Source organism: Cavia porcellus, unplaced genomic scaffold (genome assembly GCF_034190915.1).
Source record: "Cavia porcellus strain 051 isolate PalLab524CR breed Dunkin Hartley unplaced genomic scaffold, mCavPor4.1 scaffold_8, whole genome shotgun sequence".
Lineage (NCBI taxonomy): Eukaryota > Metazoa > Chordata > Mammalia > Rodentia > Caviidae > Cavia > Cavia porcellus.
In genome coordinates, this window is record NW_026947491.1 from 37,927,051 (window position 1) to 37,949,143 (window position 22,093).

At 38.0% G+C, this 22,093-nt stretch overlaps 1 long non-coding RNA gene across 1 annotated transcript in view; it reads left to right on the forward strand.

Annotated features, from left to right (window-relative positions):
- The first annotated feature begins 1,829 nt into the window (after positions 1-1,829).
- LOC134477286 (uncharacterized) overlaps positions 1,830-22,093 on the forward strand; it is a 271,829-nt gene continuing 251,565 nt past the window's right edge. Inside the window, exon 1 of the long non-coding RNA XR_010049227.1 lies at positions 1,830-2,433. This is a non-coding gene — a long non-coding RNA (uncharacterized LOC134477286). The remainder of the gene's footprint in view (positions 2,434-22,093) is intronic.

Consider the following 22,093-nt stretch of genomic DNA (forward strand, 5'->3'; position numbering starts at 1 on the left):
CGACAGTCATTTCTGTAGGGGCAGGACTATGCTCCCTTGTTAAATGCTATATTTGTAACTCCTAGTGTCTGCCATAATAGATTTGGAATGCATGGTTAACAAATGATACGTGGAACACTAGAAAGTGCTACTGGACGTAAACAGTTTCAAGAGGTATTATTTTTGCAGTTAGTAAGGTCAACATTCTGGCCTAAGGAAGGGCATAGATACTCAGGAACATGACTTTAGTGGGAACATACCCTAAATTTATAACTACAGGAAAAACAAATATGCAGGGTCTTAATGCCTGATTGAGAAATGGTTTCCTTATTTATAGAATTAACCCAAAATCTTGGTGCTCTGTCAAACATCAAATTTGGGAACAGAAATTGAAGACTTGGCACACAAAGATTACATGATAAAGACTATTATAATTTCTCTCAAAGCAAACTTTTATAATGGCTGTTTCTTGACTAATAATTAATGGTCTAGAGTCTACAAGAAACAAGGCCAGGGAAATGATCCCATCGTATTTTTAGAAGTACTTAAGTGATCCCTAGCCACTCTAACAACTCCTTGAGAGCAATGGCAACATCCAGCACATTTTGCATTTTTGTTGAGCGTATGATACATGAGTGTGGGCCTGGCTCAGTGTCTTTTAAGGAATTTTGCAGATCAAGTGTCAGGCCATGGCAGGAGACTTGTAAAACAACTGTCAATCATGTTGAAACAACACTGAAAATATTTCTTTTCTTTCTCTCTTTTTTTGGAACTGGGAATTTAACCTAGGACCTAGCACTTGCCAAGCAGGAGTTTGTGCTGTGGAGCTAAACCCTCAGCCCCCTGAAAATATTTCTACCTTTGCCAATAGCATCGTTCATGGTGCCTCACCCTAGAGTTATTTTTCTTTGTTTCTTGTAGATGTTTTTAGAGAGACAACTCCCCGTATCACATGTGGCTGCTGACAATGGCTGTCACATCTGGTTGCATTTTCTACCTGTAATTTCTTATAATTTAGCATATAAGTAAAAAGAATGGGAAAATCTTCATCAATCTTTGGCTTCATGTACATGGAATCTTTTACATCTCAAAGAATTTATAGCTTACAAGTAAGATGTGAAGTGTGGTAACAAATGAAGAGCTGTATGTCAAGTGTTCAAACAGTCTGGGCTTTGGCATCATTGTGAGATCACCTACAAATTGTAGATCGTTTATAATTTTAACAAATGAGACGCCATTTTATCCTTATAAATGAAACTCCCAATTCTTGTTTTTCTTTCTTAACTGGAAAAAAGTAGAAAAAGAAAGACTATTTTTACTTTGGGATTAAGTTTACTTTAGGCTTATTTGTTGATTTTTGGAAGGATTACAAGCCTTTGCTGGGAGAGGAAAGTGCTGGAGCCGAGAGGATGAAGCTTTTGACTCTCAGGTTTGTACGCCAGCATACACTGGAGTGAGCCTTTTAGCTTTCTCCTGGTCAGTTGCCTCCTTTGAAAGGCAGAGGTAGCCTATCTATCTTATGCAGCTGAGAGTAATGTTCAGTACATACTGGGTAACAGAAATTTTAAAATCTGAATTTAAATTGTAATAACTTTTCAATATCTGTAGAAAGAAAACTAAGCTGGTACCAAAAGGCAGAATCTTGGCCTGCTATTTCTTTAGTTTTTAACAAATTGACTTCTAGGCAGAAATTTAGTTCTAGAAGGATTTTGGGTGGGGAATCATCCAGTTCAGTTCCCTTGATTTATAAAAAAACAAAGCCATGATCCAGAAGGATGAGAGGCCTCCCAGAAAGCTTTGCGGCAAGCTAATGATCAGGCACTGAACATAAACCAGGATTCAGCCATGCTGTCCTATTTTTTGGTAAAGAGCCACATGAATCTGTTATGATATAATTATTCTTGTTTTGAGTGTCACCCTCATTTGGTCTTCTGAATGCCAGAAATGCGTCTTTCGAACAAAAGAGAAAAACAGCAACCATAATTATTTGACCAGAAGAGGATTACCCAGCAGAAAGTCCTAGAGTGTAGATATAGTTCTGAAGACCGGAGCGTGGAGAGGCAAATATCAGGTTGTGCTGACACCAGGACACACAGGACCTCCTCGTTCTCATTATGCTTGGCTTGTTTTGATGGGAAGATACAAAAGTACCTAGGTGAGAAGAGCACGTGTGAAAGCTCCACAGTGGCTGGTACAGTGCTTATCGCCTCATGAGATTCTCTAAATGCCTTCTAAAGTGTATGAAGGAAGAACTGCTGCCAGAAGTTTTAGTACAGGGCATTGCATAGGACCCACAAATGGAGCACACCGTTAGCCAGCAGCCATACACAGAATATCACCAGCCTTACTGAAGCCTCCTGCAGCCCCCTCCAAGGACATCTCTACTCCCTCCCACTTCTAACAGCACAGAGGAGACTTCTGTTTTTATACTTCATGTACAAATGAAATAACACAGTAGGTATCTTTTGTGCCTGGTTTCTTTGGAGGAATATTTTGAAGTTGGCCCAGAAGTAGGATTCCAACCATAGGCGGGGGGGGGGGGGGGGAGGCGTGTGTGTGTGTGTGTGTGTGTGTGTGTGTGTGTGCGTGTGTCCTTCAGTGAGGGAAAAAGTCTTTTTCATGTTGCAGTTGCATTTTTATGACGGAAAGCTGATATCAATATAGCAGTTGATTAGTAAGACTGTGTAGGTGTAATTGGATTGAAACTTGTTCTTATTGCCAACATTTTTGTTTCTGTAAATGATTCATCACATTTTACATTAAATTAAAATTTCTAGTTAGGCCAGTTGGTGTAAATAACACCAAACTGAGGAAAGCAGAAATTCATTTCCCTTGTATGCATTCTATTGTTTGCTTTAAAATTATTTTTAATGCCTTTTAGGAAAGAATGAGAAATTTTCCGTGTAGATAATCCAAATAAATACAAGTCTTATATAAAGATTCCAAAGGAGTCTGTCTTAGTTATCTCTGTATTCCTACTAACTGTGTGGCACGTGTTAGCCATTCAATAAACAATGGCGGCTAGAATGAGTGAGCACGTGATTGATGAAGTAAATTAAGAAGTCGTGGGAGAGAACTCATGACTTGCTCTGGAAATGTGTGTCATCAGAGCACCGAACAAGACCAGGAGTTTTTACATTCATTGCCAACACTGGAAGATAGTTCTGGATGTGGTTTTACCTCTGAGAAGTGACATCAGGCAGTTGTAACTTTGGTTATCAAAGTGGCAGAGATTGCTAATTATCTCCTAGGACCCCTTTTCTTCTTGCAGTCATGAGATTCCTAAGTATCATCAAGGCACACAGTTATTTCACAACATCCTTCATAGTAACAAGACTAAGTTCCTGCCAGATTCTATGGGTATCTTCTATATTTTATTTTTATAGAACAATTTTTGCTGGCTGGGAAATGATAACAGAATCGCTAGAAAGAGCCCAGAGGGGAGATACATCCCAGTAGCAGAGTCTCTTTGGTTACCTCTGCACTGTGAGATAAGAGAGAAACAAATTTCTTTGATATGAAGGTACTATATACATCTATTTTTTGAGGGGCGCCTTTTTCAAGAGTTACTCTAATTAATATAGAAATGTGTACCAGTAGTAGGTGGCTTCCACGACAAAAACCTAAACTCTGCGGCCCTGGCTAGCAATAGACAGAAGGTTTTATAGGGGACAATTTTTCTGTGGATTGGGTTGGGGCATGTTGTCTGAGGCATCTTCTTATTGCTGGGCATGGTACCTGACACTTACAATTTAAGGAGGAGAGGTTTATTTTGGCTCATGTTTTCAGTTTATAGACTGCTGGCTCCAAGCCACAATGGATGACAGAGAAGCATAGAAGAGGAAAACTGCTCCTCTCATGGCAGCCAAGAAGCAAAGGGTCCAGGAAGGAGCCAGGAAGTAGGAGGTGTTCTTCTGGGCTGTGTCCACAGCCACCCACCTCCCCACCCAAACCCCACCTCCTCACGGCAAGTCAGCTCTAGGGTCTCACAGTCCAGTCACCTAAGCACGTGATACTTTGAGGACTATTTTTGATCTAAACTGTAACATTCTGTCCCTGATCCCCTAAAGACTCATACGAATCTCTCTTTATGCAGAACCCATTTAATCCATCTCTAAGTCACTGATTTTGCTACTTTCCGAAGTAGTTCTGGAAGTTCTTTTTCGTGTCTTTATAAGGTGTGATTAAAAACACCATTGCCAGGTGCCATCCAACAGAAAAGGTAGGCTCATAAAAACCATAAAACGTACAGTACATTCTTATCTAACTTATTCACCAGATCTGGCACCGTGAGGCTTCTGGTGAGTTTAACTTCCTCAAACTTAAGATGACCATTAAAGTTCTGAATTGATTCGGGATATTGAGGTGGCCACAGTGGCAAAACCAAAGATGTGAAAGAGGACTTGCAGAAGTGCTTCAGGAAGAGGCAAGGATGATGCGTAAGTGTGTTAAGAGACAGACAGACAGAGAGAGAGAGAGAGAGAGAGAGAGAGAGAGAGAGAGAGAGAGAGAGACTGAGAGGGATTAATGCCAATATGGCTTTTCTACTCGTTAAACTAAAACATCGAAACATTCACTGTAGTTTTCAATCACACCTCACAGTTTGGTGCAATGGGAATCCATGAGAGTACTTTAAGTTAGAGGTAATGTGCAACTTACTGTTTGGAAGCTGCTCTGCAGTACAGGAGAGATGGTTAGTGGGCAGTTGCAATAATTCAGGTGAGTGATGGCATCTTAGACCACTGTCAGTGGCTGTAGAAAAAGGGCACGCATTTTGCTAAGTGTCCCCAGCACTCTCAGGGGAATTGATGGGGTGGTGGTGGTAATAGAATACATTTATGTTTCTCAGTTAATATGTACTAAATGTCCATAGGTGCCTCTGGATACTTATTACCTGGTTTGAATTAAAAGCCTGATTATGGTTCATGTAATTAAGTGAGAGGAAAGGAAGATGATGTCATGGTTTGTTGGTTTACAACTATGAAGGAAGCAAATGTTATATAAGATTTTCTGTGAACTGGGTCCAAAGTTATTCAACAGTTATTTAATGGCTGAGTGTAAAAGGTTTCCAGAGCATAATTAGGCTGTACTGTTACATATTAGTGAAGAAAATGTTGCTAAGTTACTTTGTGTTGCATGACTGTACATTTCAATAATTTAGACATACTTAGGTTAGCCTAACAGGGTACAGTTTGGGGGGGCGGTTACAGAGTGTGGTCTAGCTGCATGCCCTGGAGGGGCACTGCTAGTTTTCATTTCAGTAATCTACCTGGATCTTCATTTGAGTTAAACAACGCTGTAATAGTATTCTTACAGTTTCTTTCTAAAGGAGTAAATGTGAAATACAATGTGTTGTATGGCTTGTTTTAAAATCAGTGACATCATAAGGGACTGCAGAACACTGCACAACTACATAGCAAGACACTGAATCAAATGGAAGGAAGTTGTTCATGTCTCTAGCAGAGAGTTCTCCTCAGCTCCCCGCCCCCCAACCATTACCGTGGCAAACATTAGTGCTGCTGATATCATTACAGGTAAAAGGTCGGTCAGTCACATTCCAGCTTCCTTAGTCTTTAGTATTTCCTGTTCAGACTAAAAATATACTGGGGGAAAGTTGGCTGAGTTCAGAGAGGAGGAGAAATCTATTTAATCCTGAGGAAGAGAGGCCAGACTTTGCTCATTTGGTGTTTAATGGTAGAATATTAAAAGCAATGAAATCATTTAAACTACCTGCAAACTGTTTGATTCAATTACAAAGTAGTGATTGGATTTAGTGCCTATTCTTGTGTTCCAGGTTCTTTTCCTTCTACTTTGATAATCTAAGAGCTAGTTTCTATTCTTCTAGTCCTTCTTGAATCTAGAGGAAAGTAGGGATCCATTACTTCTTACCATGTTCAGAAGCTTAATTCCTAAATGGCTATGACTTTGGCTAGTAATTTTACCAATCTGGTTTGCTTAGAACACATGCACTGAATACGTACTCTGCAATGACAGAGTGTCAATGGTTTTCAAGTACATACTGTACTGAGGACTCATGATCTGGAATCCTCACAGTCCTCATGCCATGGACAGGCACACTGACTGCTGGCTTGCTAGGAAAACTGAGTTACTTCAGGGTGACCCAGGAGTCTCCTGACTTGAGTCCCATGGATAAGCAGATGAGTTGTTTCCCAAGCTACCTCTTTTCATTAGTCATTTTCATGTCATGTGAAGTTATATGACTCAGAATAATGTAAAATCTCAGCCACTAGTGACACATTATTTAAATAGGCATTCCTATATAATATGACAATATTCTTATATTTGAGTCCCTAAAATAGAGTAAGTTCAGATCAGATTTTTAAAATAAGAATGTACAAAGAAGCTATAGATATGGTGAAAACCAAAAAGGAAGTTTATTTTGAAAAACATTCAACATTTTGGTTATTAATAACTAAGATTCTCACGGAATCTACTTTCAGCTTTAAAATCACAGGAACATAACAGGAGAAGAGAAGTAGAAAAATTCAGAAGTCTGATTGAGTTAGCTAAAGAGAGTGCTAAAAGGCAGTCAACTTTATTCCTAGCTGTGATAGTTGCAACAAATTTACTTAAATTCCGGCATGTTACTTCAATTTATTTTCTCCAGATTTACAGTTTTTTTTTCAGTTACAAATGAATATGTCTCTTCAGTACCTCTGTTTATATAGATGTATAAAATTACCTACCTATCCATCCATCTGTCCATCCACTCACCTATCTACCTAGACCTTCCTAAAGTCAGTAGAAAACACGAGGTTCCCACCTCCCCCACCTCATTCCATCTCTTACACCTAGAAAGTATTTACTCTTCATAGTTCAGATGATGCCTTTCAGGTGTTTTTCTCTGAATTTTCAAGTAATTCTACTTACAAAATTCTATCACATTTTGAGCAGGAAATATTGCACACTCTCATCCCCATTTTAGTGAGAAAGATCCTACAGAGGGAATGAAAGGTAAAAGTAAATTGATTTTGGATTAAATAAAATCTCAGCACACTTGTGTCTTTGGGAGTGGCTTTAGAGTTTTCACATAGTCTCCTATAGACTCAATTTCATCCTCCCAATATTCACATGTAGAAACCCTGACCCCCAAAGAAACCATTTATAGCACTGGAATATACAAGGTGATAATTAAGGTTAAGTGACGGCATAAGGATGACGCCTTAGTAGACAGGGTTAGTGACGTGTAGGAGGATGAGCCGGTGCCCACGCTCTCCCTGCACCTGCTCACAGGAGAGGCCCTATGAGCACATAGGATGATGATAGCTGCTCACTCCAAGAAGAGAGGCACCACCAGAAACTGACAGTGAGCATCTCTAGGTCCAGATGAACGCATGGTTCCATCTCCTAGAATCTCACCAACCTGCTGAACCCAATTAAGTTTTATTTTTTCTTGCCTGACTAACTCAGATACCTGACACTTCCTTTCAGGACCCAAGCTTACTTGATATGACTTTCAAACCCAGTATGAATCAACATTTGCTCAAATTCTTAAAGCTTGAAAAATGAACCCATGGATCTTTGGTTACAACTTAGCTAATCAGTCATTTGGATACAGCTGAACTAGTTGAATGGGTTGAACTTAATTGGTTAATTGGCTGCAAGACCTCCCACCAAAGCTGAGTTACTGTGACTAAACTATGGTTTGGTCTATTAGTGTCTAGTGCAGTGACTTAGTCCAAATCAATGGTTTCTTTAAATTTTATTAACTCTTCTGTGGGGGAAATAATACCAGTGATGTGAGAGAAGATCTGGGAGAGGAAGCTCCTTTAGAAAAAAGTACTAAAATGTATTTTGAGTAGTGACACTGGGTAGTGACAATGAATGAAAGCTAGGCAACTGAATTAGCCCTTCTAAGAGTTGATGAACGAAAGTGGGGTGGTCCTACAATCCCTAGGGTCCTGAAGGAACAGAAGCAAAGTCACAGGAGCTAGATCTAGAGATCAAGACTCAGGCCTGATTGTGTGAGATCAGGCTGGGAGTCTGGTTTATCAAAGAATGGAGGAAAACCATGGAGGGGGGAGTTATGGGAGGGTCCCTTGGATGCTGTTGGGGAATGGCTTTGAGCAGGCCAGGAAGGAAAGCAGAATAATGAATTTTGACAGCTATTGCATTGGCCTAAGAGAGAGATCAGTGTGGCTTAGAATAGTGTGGTAGAAAGCTGGGGAGAGAGAGGAAATTAGGGTATGCACTTGGTATCTGGAGGATCATTCCTTGGGGGATTAGTTCTAGTACCTCCCCCAAAGGTTTCCAAAATCTGTGGATGCCCAGTCCGTCATATAAAGTGGCACAGGACTTGCATAGGACCTGCACATATCTTCTCACATGTTTTAAATCACCTCTATAATCTTTATAATACTCAATATAATGTAAATGCTATGTAAACAGTTGTACTGTATTGTGTAGGGAATGATGAAAAGAAAATGTCCTTAGACAGAAAATATTTCTTGCTTGAGTCTGCAGGTGTGGAATCGGTGGATATGGAGGACTGGCTTCAATTGTGTTAGAGTGAATGGGACTTTCTGCTAGACCAGATGTGATGCTGAGGGAGAAAGCAGAGAAGGACAAGAGCAAGTTTTTAGGTTGGAACAACAAACTAAAGGATGGTGTGTAAGAAGGATTAGAGGTTATGTATATAAATGCATATTAATAGCATATATGATAGTTAATATTTATTTTAATAAAAATAAAAATTAAATATATTATTTAGAAGTTCCTGATATTAACATCTCACAGAACTTTTTAAAATGGTGGACATTTTTGCATTAGATTAATTTCTCTTGATATGGAGACCAGTTAAAATAGAATCTAAATATGTTTAGCTTTTGCATTCAATGACTTTTTTGACTTCTTTGCTTTGTCTTATTGAATTCATACATCTATGTTAACTCAGCAATTCTATGGAAAATTTGTCTACATTAGATTAGTCATTTCAAATGTTTAAGTTATATTTGTGTTGCAAAATTTGCTCTGCTCTCACTTAGGAGGGATTAGGGGTGAGTACATAACTGATTACATTAGAGTCTGGGCATAGTTTATTGTGCATAGAAAAGGAGTTAGTTATGTTTGCTGCGGTACTGGAAAGATCTTAAGAAGAAGAGAAAAAATTGAGATAAGCCACTGAAGAGATTTCAGAAAACACTGTGGGAGTCCATTTGCTGTGACACTTCCCACTCTAGACATGGACAATGGCTCACAGAAGTTGGAAAGACATGGAGAATGGAAGTGTGGTTTCAAGGGACTTGGATTGGGTTCTAAGCTCATTTAAAAATTCTCTTACTGGTACTATAGTGATCGATGTTTACTTTAATACATAACGCAGGAGGTTTGCCCCACAGAGCAGAAGGGCAAAGTCTCTGTGGAGCACTTTCTAACTGGGACAGCACAGAAGTGATCTTAGGAACAGGTCAATGTATGTACTCAGTATTGATTTTTTTATGGATTTGAGGATGTGTAATCAGCTATGCTCTTTTGATCTTTGGCTCTTTTCCTGAATTCTTAATTAAATTTGTAATATACATTAACAACAATGGAAGGGTGGACTTCCTGATGAGGAGGGTTATTATAGTACACTGGTTTATATTGCCAAGAAGGCTTTATGATCCATTTGCCTGATGGTTTTGGCACAGTCCTTCCAGGCATCCCAGAGACAGGCTACTCAATGTTACATGTGCTCTTGTGCCTGGTTATTAATGAGGGTGTTTTGGGGGACACAAGGTAAAACATGGAGGATGATTGGAGCACACAGTGTGAAGAGGTGGGCGGGAAATTATGTCTCAACTGCTCAGCCATACTGGCTCACTGAAGGAAACATTTTGGTCCAGTAAGAAAAATGCTCAGTTTTCAGTCTCAGAAAGAATTTCTATGCATCATTTATGAACTTCTTGCCAAGTGTTCCAAATTACAAGCTATCTTTATTATTATAGTGTTTCTGATCAGTTAGAACATCACATGCCTTCAGTTTATCTTCTTAGTCTAATTTCTGTGGAAATAAAATATAATTAAATGAAATTAAGCAAAAAATTTTAAATGAGATTCCACCTGATATTTATTTGGATATGGTTATAACCTTTTTTTGGACTCTATTTACCTAAAATGGAGGAAGGTATTATTTTTTCTTAGTTTTGTAAATCTGATATCCCATCTCAGATTTTCTTTTGCTGATGCACTAAGAGATATAACCTTGGGACACTCTGGGGTCTACTTTTCTGGCACTTTTGCAGCTTTTTTTCATATCTGATTTTCTTACTCCTAGAAAAGATAGTGACTCACGAGTCACTGAAAACTCAGAGCCAAAGATTGAAATCTGTCCTTTTCTAGAGCTGATCATTCAATAAGGAGACAGACGCATTGAGGGATGATTGTGCACAACTGACTGCTATTTATATGAGATTCTCTGGGTGATGATGGTGACAGACTCAGAAGAAACAGAGAATTTGAACATGATTGATATTCTCAGTTAGATTAAAAATTGTGAGATTTGGGATCAACATTTCAAATCTAGAATAAGCCATTTGAAGAGACCTCAGAAAAAACTGTGAGAGTCCATTTGCTGTGATATTTCCAACCCTGGACATGGGCTTGCTTTATTAAGATCAATAACTAAATGTTAATGTGGGGCCTTTGGAGGAACAGCAAAAGGGAAAACTGCACCAGAGAGAGAGAGAGAGAGAGAGAGAGAGAGAGAGAGAGAGAGAGAGAGAGAGAGAGAAAATGATTATAGTTTTGAGTTTTGTATAAAATTGTCTACATATGCAGAAAAATCAATGAACGTTAGAGATGGAAATGACTTTAGAGATTCCAGATTTTTAGAGATTCTCTGTGGTGAATACTGAAATCTCTTGGGAGTTTGTAGAAATCATGTAGCTGCACAGATCCTATCCCAGTGGCCAACATGCCTGCCCTCTCCCACAGCCTGGGTGATTCTAAAATATACGAAGATCTGAGAACCACATATTTGTCCAGTTTTCTTATTTTACAAAGGAAGACTGGCATCCAAAAGGGTTAACATACTCACCCAAGGTCATTTCAATTCCCTCCCAAGTTTAATCTTCATTGGCTGTATGCCCAGGAGTGGAAAAAAAAACCCTCAAAAATGCATCCACTTTGGGAAGTGTCTAGAGACATTTTTCTTTCTATTTTACTATAAAAAAGAAAGGAAATATATAAGCAAATTTGGAAAAAATGACTACATATGTATTTTCCAGTATCATTGAATAGAGATATTAATAGGTGTAAAATTTTGTGATAGATGAAAATTCACATTTTGTACTGTCTCATTTTTGCCTATAATCTTTAAAAGATATTTCTTTTAAGCTCTTTCCCTACCAATACTTATAGGATATTAGGAGCAGTAGAATGAATTTCACTACAGTGCTGATACAAGCAGGCCAGGCTTATTTTGTTAGACGAGGAAACAGAGAGAAGTAGTGTCAAAATTAACACAGCAAAATAATTTATTCTAATTATAATAGAAGTGGGGAGTTCTCGACATTCAAGAGAGTCCTGGTGCTGGGCTCATGGCCTCACTGTTCACACGAGACATAGAGTTCATCAACCAACTTTTATTATATAGTCTTGTCTTTCTGGCAATGATTAACCCTCGTGTTTAGTACATGTCCTAAAATATGTTATTCAAGCTCTCTTACCCAACAGAACTTCCTTTTTGGTAATGAGTCAGCTTACTGAGTAGTTGTGGCCCAGGGAATTGCTTCTCCAGTGTTGGAGACCTGGAGGCAGCTGCCAGGGTAAATAATTACTTCCTAATGTAACTGCTCAGATGCTGCAAGAGAAAATGTAAGAAGAGAAATCTCTTCCTTGTCTTGTAAACAGTCACCTTTGTTTTACAGGCAGTGCACCACTCTCTGAATCACTCATCAACTTGGGTAACAGTTGGGTTTCACTGTCAGGTCTACTTGGGAATCAGTTTGTCCTTTCTTCTATGCAATATGCTCGATTGCTTTGAAGACAAGCAGTTGACAAAGGACCTAGGTCCCATCTTGGGAGTGCGATTTGGATCAGGCTGAAATTTAACTTGGAGGCCATCTTGGCTTGCTGTCTCAAGTGGAGCCAGAGGAAAAACTCCTTCTAGTTTCCACAGAATAATTTAGGCACCAATTTTTTTGATTGTCTTAATTTGCTGATGTTATTACACACCAATGAAACAAAAAATAAGACTGGAACCAAGAATCACATAGTTGTGGCTTGCAATGATGCTCTGGGGTTAATAAATTTCTTCTGGGATTTTTTTGTACTACTTACCAGGGACAAGATTGCTCTTGCTCCTGTGTATGCATATTTTCTGTTCCCAAAACAATGTGAAGCTCGTATGTTCAGTCAGAATTCATATTTAGAGAAAACTTTCAGAGATGATTCTAATTGATTACACTGAACAACTTCCCTATAGTTTTAAAAAGTGTTAAAGGAGTTCCAGATTTATATTGGTTGGTGTTATACTTTTTTTAGTGTATTGGACACTGATTTTTAAAATTAATTAAGTTTATTGGAATAATTTAGGTCTACATAATGATCACATTCATCATAAGGAGTTTGTACCTGTACATATATAACTTGATATTTTCCCCATTCCCCTACCCTCCCTTCAATTCCCTCTTCCCTTCCTTATTTAAAAAGCTTTGTTTCCATTTTTTCTTTTTTTCCCATTTTTACTTTTTACTTCCTTTCTCCTTCCCCTTTCCTGGTTCCTCTTCTCATATGAGCATTTTCTTCTTATTTTACTATATCTATTTTGTCTTTATTTACACTTTTGGTTTCTCATACCAGAAAAACAATGCTGTATTTATATGTGTGTCTGATTTATTTCTCTTAAGAGTATGGTTTCAAGGTGCATTCATTTAGCTAGCTTTAAAGTTTACCTTTCTTTTATGGAAGAGTAGTACTCCGTTGTATAAAAAATAATCCATTCATCAGTTCATAGGCATTTCCAAGATTTAGCTATTAAGAGTTGTCACTATAAACATGAGTGTGCATATATTGCTGTAGTATATTGCTTTTAATTCTTTTAGGAAGATACTAAGAAGGGGAATAGCTGGAACCTCTAGTCCTAGTTTTTTGAGCAATTTCCACACTGATTCCACAGTGGTTGTACCAGTCTATACTCCCAGCAACCATGGAGAAAGCTTCCTTTTTCCCCACAGCCCCAACAGCATTTGTTCTTGGTTGATTTCTTTTTTCCTAGTTTTATTTTAAAGAGAAGAAAACCAAACCAAACAAAACACAATAAAGCAAATCAGAACAGAACAATGCAAGACACACAGGACTTCAAAATAAGACAACAATCAATAATGGCTACCATAAAGTCTCTTGTTTTCTTCAAAATAGCTTCCCATACCTCCACACATAATAAAATCAAACAAAACAAAACAGACTAAAACCAATAAAAACAAATAAATGAAAGCATTACAGGACTTCAAAACAAGGTAATAGGAAATGAACAATAGCTACCATTAATGTCTCTTGTTTTCTTCCAAATAGCTGTCCATGCCATCAGACATAACAAAATCAAGCAAAACAATAAAACCAATCAAAACAAAACAGTGAAAGTATTATAGGACTTCAAAACAAGATAACAGGAAATCAACAATGGTTACCATAATACATACTATTAGCTTCAAAATAGCTGCCTATACCATCAGCACAGTAAAATGTAACAAAACAAGATAGAATAAAGTCAAACCTAAAAAAATTATGAAAATGATAGAAGAATTCAAAAGAAGACAATAGGAAATTAACAGTGGTTACCACTTTTCCCTTTTAGGCATTTCTTTCTCTATCACTTACATAATATCTATTGTGATTTTTGGCTCCCATTAACTTCTTCAGTTTGCTGTGCTAGGAAGATAACTCCGTGTTCACTTGTATGAGTCCAAACCATTTCATCCATGGGTATGATCTTCAGTTGCATCTATTTACAAGAGCCTCAAGATTATCCCACTTTAAAATTGAGTAGCTTTCTACTGTATGTCAATATCATGTCTTTCTTGTGTGGTTTATGGGCAAGTTATCTTTGCTTTTTTCTGGTCTCCTGCCTCATAGAACAATTGTTTTCTTTTCTTTGATTTTTAGTATATGAATTTCCTTTTGAGTTAAATGTGTCTCTTGTATATAGTATATTAATGAATCTTGCTTCTTGATTCACTTTCCCTGTGTTTCTTTTTATTAGTGAATTGAGGCCATTTACATAATGATTACAACTGACATGCATTGGTTCATCTCTGCCATGCTACCCTCCAGTGTTGGCCTTCTACTTTTCCCTTGTTTAATTACCTCTCCTCTGCTTTGCTCATTCGTTTGCTCTCTGCTGCTGTTCTTGGAACCATGGTCATCTTCATCTCTCTCTAGAATATCCTTCAGCACTCTGCAGGGTTTGTTTGGTAGTCATAAATTCCTTCAGTTGTTTTTTATTGTGGAACTATCTTATTTTTCTATAAATTTTGGGAAATAGTTTTGCAGAGCACATTAATCTGAGTTGGAAATTGTTTTCTTTCAGGAGTTGAAATACTTCACTCCAAACTCTTCTTGACTTGATGATTTGTGTGGAAAAGTCTGCCATGGTTCTGATGGGGTTTCCTGTCTTTTCTCTAACAGCTTTTAATATTCTGTTCTTGTGCTGAATTTCTGATTATTGATTATTATGTGTCTGGGTATAGATTTATTTTGGAATTGGAGTGCTATATACCTTGCTTATCTGCATGCCAGATCCTTTCCCCATGTTTTGGAAGTTTTCTGCTATTACTTCTGTAAATAGCCTTTTGGGGCTGGGGATTTAGCTCAGCAGCATAAGTGCCTGCCTTGCAAGCAGGCAGCTGTGAGTTCGATCCCTGGTACCGATAAAAAAATGAAAAAGACAAAAAAAAAATAAATAAATAGCCTTTGTATGTAATTTGTGTTGATCCCTTCTTTTTCACTGCTACTTATCACTCTTAAATAATTTTTCTTTGCATCATCGTGCAGCAATTGAACTGTTATTTCCTGATTCCTTGTTATTTTTAAGAGATTTTTCCTTTTGTAATTGCTAGCTATGCTCTTGTTTTTAAGTTCTGAAAGTTTATCTTCAGTCTTTTTTGAGCAGTTTTGCCAGCTTTCAGCTGAATTTTTAACTTCCTGGATCTCTCTTTAAATCTGTTTCATGCTTTGTAATTCCTCCTTATATTGTTCATTCAAGGTGTCCATCATTTTCATATGCTTCTATTTTTTATTTAGATCTTTGGATATGCTCAGCAATTCTTTCATTATGTTTTTGATTTTTTGAGATATTATTTCTGATCTGATTACTTTTACAGTCTTATGAAGTTCTTTCTTCACTTCAATTGCTACCCTCCTGGAGGTTTCAGGTGTCTGACTTCCATTTTCTTTCATATTTATACCTCCCAGACTTGTTCTGTATGGCTGGAGATCTGAGATTGCCTTTTGCTTCTTTGTCTTGACATTTTCCTGGGTTCCTCCCAACAAGCCAGTTATGGGTCCTAGGCACTTCCCACATTGTCTGCCCCTCCATGGTATAAGGGAATGGGCCAGGCACCAGGGTTTCTCTGATCCCAGATTCCTAGGGAGGGAGCATGTGTCAGGTTTCTCCAGACCCATGCAGCTACACTGAGGTTTCTCCAATGGCCAGGGGTGCATGGTGGTAGGCTGCTTCTTCTCTCAGCCTGTGTGTCTACACTGGGACTTCTGTGATGGTGACAGATACACAGAGGTGTGTTTGTCTGATTCTCCAAGTGGGTGCAGGTTGCCTGAGGGAAGCAAGGGTCTCCAATGGCAGCCTGCAAGTTGCATAGGGTGTATCGTGCTGTTTCTCTCTGCCAGCCCTGATTATCTGAGGGAAGCAAGCTTTCCAGTGGTGGCAGGTGCTCAGGGGTGGGTTTGGCTATGTCTCCTTGCTGGCCAGCTACAGGAAGCAAGTTTTCCAGTGGTGGCAGTGGTGCACAGGGGAAGGTCTGGCTGCATTTCCCTACTCATGCTTGCTCTTGGTTGATTTTTTGATAATAGCCATTCTTTTCTGGGGTGAGGTGGAATCTGAGTGCTGTTTTAATTTGTATCTCTCAGATGACCAGTGATGTTGAACAAGTTTTCATATATTTATTTGCATTTTGTATTTCTTCATCTGAGAATTATCTATTCATTTCAGATGGCCATTTTTTGATTGGTTCTTTATATTAGGAAGGTTTGTTTTTTGAGTTCTTTATATATTCTAGGTATTAGACCATTGTCTGCGGAAGAGCTGGCAAATGTTTTACTCATTATGGGTTGTTTCTTTAGTATGTTGGTGGGTTTTTAAAAAAAATTTTTTAATTTAAAAAACAATAAAATCCAACAAAACAAGATAGAAAAAAGCCAATAAAAATAATGCAGCAAAATTGGTATAGAACTTTGAAGCAGGGTACCAGGAAAACAATAACTACCATAGTATACCTTGTTATCTTCACAATAGTTGTTCATTCCATCAGGTAAAGCAACATCAAATCAAAAACAAAACAGAATAAAACCAATCAAAACAGAATATTGAATAGAGCAGAACAGTTAATCTGAACAAAGCAAAACAGTGAAAACAATATTTGACTTCAAAGACAAGGTTTTTTTAAAATTATGAATGGTGATGGACTTTGTCAAACATTTTTCTGCATCTGTTGAGATCATCATATGAGTTTTGTCTTTGGCCCTGTTAGTATGATATATTATATTTACTGAATTGGGATGAATCCTACTCAGTCATGGTGTATGATCTTTCTGAAGATTTGCTGTAGTTTGTTTACCAGTATCTTGTTGCAAATTTTTTCATCTATATTTATTATGGAGATTGGCCTGTAGTTCTCTTTCCTGGTTGGGTTCTTCTCTGGTGCTAGCAGTTTAATATTAAATCTTCTCTGAATTTTTTGTAGAATTCAGGAATAAATCCTTTTAGACTTGGGCTTTTCTTCATTTATAGTTTTTAAATTACATCTTCAATTTCATTGACTGATACTAGTATATTCAGGATTTTTGTATCTTCTCAATTCAGCTTTGGTAACTCATATGTATCTGGAAATCTGCCCATTTCTTCTATTTTCCATCTTATTGGAATATAGGTTCTCAAGTAGATATTGATAATGTTTTGGATTTCTGCAGAATTTACTGTGATTTTACCCTTTTTATTCCTGATTGGAATGGATTTGAATCTTTTCTTTCTTTCATATATAATATAGTGCCTCTTTATAGATGTAAATCATTTGTTTTTCCTTTTCTGTGAACTGTTACTATCATTTGCCTTTTACAATTTTTCAACTTGTTGATTTAGAAGAGCTCTTCATTCGCGGAGGAAATTAGCCCTTAGTCTGTGATGAGAAGTGCAATTTATTTTGATCTCTCCTGTGTTGTTTGGAGATATAGTATAAATAAAATAAATTTTTATTTAATCAAATCCATTAATCTTGGCAATTACAGCTTCTGGGTTTTCTGGGAAAATTAAAAGACATTTTTTTACTTCTTTGAAATTATTGAAAATTCTCATATTTTTTCTTCGTACCCTTTTCTTTTTTTGATGCTTTCATGGCTTTCTTTTCTGCTTTTTTTTTTTGTTTTTTTGGTATGAGGGATCAAACTTAAGACCTCTCACTTGCCAGGCAGGCACTTATGCCGCTGAGCTAAACCCCTACCTCCTCTTGTGTTTTTAAATATTAATTTAACTAGAAATTTTTGGTCATGTAATATGATATAAGAATCCAACACTTTCCTCTCTTACCTTCTATGTTTTAGCCTCTCCTGAACAAGTCACAGTATGGCTGCAGAGTAGAAGAAGATGCAACTCTGCTTTGTAGAGCTTGCCTGGACAATGGAGCACATAAGGGAACATGCACTTCATTGCCAGGGGTCTGCAAGAAAGGTGCTGGAAAGGTCTACAGAGAACCAGTAAGAGCCCTACAGAAAGGAAAGAATATTGACTCACTGATAGGGAGTAGGAGTGAATGGCATAAAGGGGGTGTATAAATGAAGCGGTCAAGCGTTACAGAAAAACAGAAGCAGAACTGTTTTTACTACTGGGAATGAAATTCATTTCAATATTTAATATTCTTATTACATCATTTTAAAATGAAAGATATTTAAAAGTTTGACTTAGGATAACTCAGAAAAGCTTTGAGAGCTTATGCTTACCTAGCTTTCAATAAACATAACATCTTATGTACTTATAAATGCAAGATTTGGCCCTTTCTTTTAATGAAAAAGGCTCAAAGGGTGTAAAATGGTACAATTTTGCTTTCCATTTCATGTACTGGAGGGTCTGATGAGTACCATAAAAATGACTATTTTTACTACACTTTTCTTGCACTCTCTACTGGGGTATTTGTTTCTTTCATCAAGTGTTTACAGGAGGTGAGGCCAAGTTCTTATTATGAAAAGCCTGATTTGTTAAACAGCTCAATGAAAATAAAAGGCATTTCCAGCCATTTCCAGGAAGTTTGCTGATGGGTATCATTTAGAATTCATGGGCTACAGCTTCAGCTTAACCCTTGGCACTGCCTCGTGATCCTGCTTCCTGAGGCCAGCTCCTTCTCCAGTCTCTCCCAGCTAGACTTTGCTTCTGCCAGCCTTTTGTATTTCCACTCTTTCAGTCCCTGAGATTGTGGCAAGTTTTGGTTTTCTTGTTTGGAAGAACTAAACAAACTTTTGAAAGCTTGCGTACCTCTGATTCTAAATAAAGCCTTGTTTATTTTTATTAATGGAAGTGATTTTGTACCATTCCTATTTTCCCTTTACTCACAGTGTATGGTCTCACCTACATCCCAGAAGAAAAGAGATCATTGGAGAGAAGCTTTGGTGTTGTCCTACCCCAGAGCCTTCTGGTCCATCTCTCTGTGCATTTTTCTCCTTAAACTGTAGTCACATCCCTACTCCTTTTTAAATTTAACTTTACTTTCTTTAAATTTACAAAGCCACAAACAGCGAGTGGTTGTGGTATTGGACAGTGCAGATGTAGAATGTGATAACAAGAAAACGGCAAATGAGGAAAAGAATAAGTTCATCCACCACTGCGACAAGGGCAACAAAGTTGCTACACAGGGTGGAATTGTTGAGAATTTGTTTTGAGAAAAAGTTAGGTCTGATATGGAGAGAAGACTCCTCATAGGAAGGTGATGTTTACGTTGAATTAAACAAGGAATTGGGAATGTAGCCACCTGTGTGGAGAGGATCCTTGTAGAAAGAATGGCAGATACAAATGTGAAGGGTAGAGGCAGACACGAACTTAGTCTATTGCAGGAAGAGAAGTCTTGTGTGGTTGGGTCATGGGACAGTGAGAGAGACCAAAGGAAGGTAGCCATGACGACAGTGGCGATGATGAGAGAGTATCCAGGCCAAATTAGTTACCTTCATGCTAAATAATTTCACTGGAGAGCTCTGCAAGTGTTTCAAACTCATCTTATGAGACACTGACACTCAAGATCGCTCCTCCTCCATGCTTTCTAAGTCAGTGAAAAGCACTGTCATTTAAACTCGTGTTCACCTTCTCCTTCTCGCATTTGCCAGTGGCCAAGTTCTGTCATTGTCCCTTCTAAACATCTCTAGAATATGTCCACTACTCCACATCCTTGTGTTCCTCAATTCATAGACTCAGTTGGTTTTCTTGCTTAATCTGTTTTTCACAATGCAATTGGGTTGATCAACTCTTAGTTAACTTAGAAATCAACTCTTAGAAATTTAACTTAGTCAACTCTTTTTTGTCTTTTTCCTTTTTTATCGGTACTGGGGATCGAACTCACAACCGCCTGCTTGCAAGGCAGGTGCTTATGCCGCTGAGCTAATGCCAGACATTAATGTAAAAATGCCACACTTTGGGCTCAAAAATTTCCCACATTCTTGTCGGCTCTTAGATGAAAGTAGATCTTTGACAAAATCTTAGAAATACCCTTCTTTGCTTGTTCAAAGCTGTTTGTAACAACTTGAGAATACTTTGCCCTCTGTTTGTGTGCATCTGTAAATAGTATTTCTTCTATGTAGGATTTATTTTTCTCCATACTTCTCACCCTTTGGAAAATATCCTTGGTACATTGTTTAAGCATCACTTTTTCCAAGAGTACATCCTGATGTCCTGGCCTATGTTTGACATCCCTTCTAGGAGCGCTCTATGTACTCTCATCTGTCCCTACTCTGTCTCTTAGTTTTCCACACTGAAATTGCCTGTTTGTCAATTGAATGAGAATTGGGATTGATCTCCTGTGGTTCTGTTATAACCCCAGCACCTGGCAAAATATCTGGCTGCAAGGAAATGCCTGACAATTTGATTCTAGGTAAATTTTTTTTTGGTGGTACTGGGGATCAAACTTATGACCTTGTGCTTGCCAGGCAGGCCCTTATGCCACTGAACTAAATCCTCAGCCCCTAATTCCAGATAAGTTAAAAAGAAATAATTTAGATTTAGTTGTTACTGACTATCCATTCTTAATGACTGTTGATTCATATTAAGCATAGCATTCATTGAATATGTTTAGCTTATTACTTTATCTCTTTTCCTTCCCACAGTCTTCTAAAGGTAGGATTATTATCCTCATTTAAGAAATTAAAAACTAAAGTCCTTGAGAGTTTATAATAACTTGCCTAAGGTTACACAACTATTGAGTGACAAAATCAAAATAACTTGGGGCTTCTTAAGTGAAAAATCCATTCTCTTAATCCCTGTGCCAGACATGAAGAGATATTACAATGCTTTTGTTTTTACAAAGTTTCTACAAAGTTTTACAAAGTTTCAGGACATTGGTCCTGAGATGAGCCATTATCCGTATACTTACAAGGACAGCTTCCATTTGCTGGGCCTAATATGAGACTCAAGACTCAGCTATTCTCTGCAGTTCAGTTGTGTATGTATCAAAAACTTTGTTTGGGAGTAAGCCTCCTACAAGTGGGCTCCTGCATACCAGAGGGACATTGACTGGTGGTGTTCAGGGAGTGAGGGAAGCTAGGAGCCTGGAACTCAGGTGCTGTTCATTCTCTGGTAGATGGCATGGTGCCTTCTCTTTGGTTATTAATCCATTTGGGGAGTGGCTTTGTTTTTCATAATATTTCAGGAACTACCACGCTGAATTATGATCCTGGGATTAATATTATCATTGTAGTTTTACGGAAATTCTGATACACTATTGTTTCAGGGCCATGTGGGGATTCATAGTGCAGTGGTTTGATGTGACATTAGGGATTTCAATTATGCCCTTTTCACCTATACCTATCATCTTTATGATGGGTTGAAGAGTTAAGGAGAGTATGTTCCTCTTTTAAACTCCAGGCATTTGCCAGAGTTCAGTAAGAGAGTATAGTTTTTGCTTTTTTATAATGAGAAGGACAGTGGAGGCCAGAGAGTGACAGCCTCTGGTTACAGCAGGGCAACATGATGGAATTAGATTTCTGAGTCAGATTGTTTCATTTACTGGGGAAGAAATACAGTTCATATTTAAGAGCTTACAGTGCTTCCATGTAAGTTCATTCATTCCTTCAGCTCTTCCAGAGTACCCACTTTATGTCATACCTGAGAGTAGAGGGGTAACAAACGTGCTATGGAGAGACTGACATTCTAGCCGAAGTGAGTGTAACAGAGAAAAGAATGCAAATGTGCATGCATTTCACATAGCACTGTTCAGTGGATAAGGTAACAGTGGAATAACAGGATAGAGGGTGTCTGAGTGGATGAAGAAAGGATCATCAAAGCCTTCTATGAGATGATGTCGTATGAACAAACAGCAGAAGGAAGAAAAAACAAAAAACAACTTTGAGACATCTGGGGAATAACAATTCAAGGGGAGTGAACAGTAAATATAAAGGTCCCATGGCTTAGTAAGTCTAGCATGTCAGGGAGGAGGAAACCCAAATCATATGGACTGTGGTTTAGAGGACTACCTTGAAGTTTTAAGCAGAGATGTGATGGGGATGTGGTCTCTGTTACAGCAAAGATCTCTTTGGTGGCTGTACAGAGGTGAGCTGAAGGAGTCAAAAGATGAAATGGGGAGAGATTAATACAGTGGGTCAAGGATAGTTTTTGTTTTTGACTATTATTTTTAAAATTACCGTGTGGCAGACAATAAGCTTTTCATACATGATCTTATTTAATACTCAC